The sequence below is a fragment of the Sinocyclocheilus rhinocerous genome, unplaced genomic scaffold, assembly GCF_001515625.1.
Source record: "Sinocyclocheilus rhinocerous isolate Xijiao unplaced genomic scaffold, SAMN03320098_v1.1 scaffold148, whole genome shotgun sequence".
Classification (NCBI taxonomy): domain Eukaryota; kingdom Metazoa; phylum Chordata; class Actinopteri; order Cypriniformes; family Cyprinidae; genus Sinocyclocheilus; species Sinocyclocheilus rhinocerous.
Genome location: NW_015653472.1, coordinates 1470686 through 1472452, shown reverse-complemented (window position 1 = coordinate 1472452; position 1767 = coordinate 1470686). Strand labels below are relative to the sequence as shown.

General features: G+C 32.7%; 1 protein-coding gene across 1 annotated transcript in view; it reads left to right on the top strand.

Annotated features, from left to right (window-relative positions):
- LOC107716133 (transmembrane protein 240-like) overlaps positions 1–1767 on the top strand; it is a 17509-nt gene that overhangs the window by 3948 nt on the left and 11794 nt on the right. The gene's annotated exons all lie outside the window — the stretch shown is intronic.

Sequence of the window (1767 nt, the reverse complement as noted above, 5' to 3'; positions counted from 1 at the left end):
ATCCAGATGTGTGCAGCACATTTTATGGAGGACTGTTTCCTGATCCTGGAAGAGTAGACTACAATGCCGGCAGTTCTGACTCAGTCTGTAAGTACGTTTTCATTTAAAGGATTTGCCACTGATGATTCAAACGCGAGTTTTGGGCAGTGTGGATTAACGTTAGCACTTGTTGTTTGTCATTTCTCCGATCACAAATGCAGACAGAGTTTTATGTTTACGCGGCGCGATGCAACGCGTAAAAAGACAGTATAAGTCATTATAATCAGTAATTATGTCCCCACTGGATGCAACAAATGCCTCGTTTGTAATGGGTATTAATGTTTATGTCTCGTTGCTCCAGCTGGACACGGCATCAACAGTATGTGAGGGGTGTAACATTTTCTCACGCTTGAGGTATTCGGCCAATCACAACCACTGGATAGCTGACCAATCACAGCACACCTCGCTTTATGTGTTTTTTTAACTTTAAACCGCATAAACACATTTCATTACACCAAATACACAAAATAATGTTCTTTTTAGCAGCATCATATGACCCCTTTAATACACAAGTTTCACAATTTGAGTTGAATTACTGAAATAAATGAACTTTTCCACGACATTCTAATTTATTGAGATGCACCTGTAGTAACGCCAGAGCGCAGCTGTGCTTGAACATCTTTCGGCAACCTTGATAATTCTGAAAGACATAAATATTGAAACACTTTAATGCACAGAGGCGAAAAAGTCAAATTAAATATTAATCAAAAACGTAAATAACAACGCACGTGAGAGAATTACAATTACTCTTTCATTTGAATGATTAATTAAATTAATACGCACCTATACCTCTTTGGTGGGCTGTGAGATGTAATTTGTGCCTGAACGTGCAGAAAACAGCCGTCTGTCAGCTTTGACAGTTGCCATGTAACAGCACCGGTAAGTTTGCTAGCTGTTATTGTCCTTAAGATGCATTTCAGTCCTTTTAAAATGACGGTTTGCCGCTCATTGTAATGGGGCGTTTCTGTAACTTGTGAAATAAACAATGTTTGTATGACATTTCATTCGATAATTCATTTAAGTGGCACAACCATTCTTTCTGTTGTATACAACGGTACAACCTACTACGAGGTGAACTGTAGCGGAAATGACGTCGAAGGATAAGCCGCAGCGTGAAGCAAGCGACCATAGAATAAGCAACATACTAGTGCAAAATAAAACGTAATGAATAAAAGACTCCATAACACAAATAAATAATCATTTCACACTAATATTTTGGAAATATATAAGAATCATTATAGATTTTCTTGTAGAAAGAACAAAAGTAATTTTTTATTTTTGTGTGTTTTTGCAGAACCTTATGATTTATCAAAAATAAAACAAAACATTCAAATAAAAATACTCCCTGTTAAGATATGTGCTCATTTAATATCATTTAGGTAAAATTATTCAAGAATAAAGTTTCCTGTTTTTTTTATAATTCTAACAATATTTATATTATGATATCATGTCATAGTATCTAGTGTATTATGTTATTTATCTAGTGTATTAGCTGTAGTATCTAGTGTATTATGTTATTTATCTAGTGTATTAGCTGTAGTATCTAGTGTATTATGTTATTTATCTTTTATATTAGCTGTAGTATCTAGTGTATTATGTTATTTATCTTTTAAATGTAACTAGGAAAACAAAAAAATAAAATATTTATAATATTTAATAATATAGTATAATAAATAATACGTTTTAATAAAACAAATTTAATGTAATAATATATCAAATATTTTATAT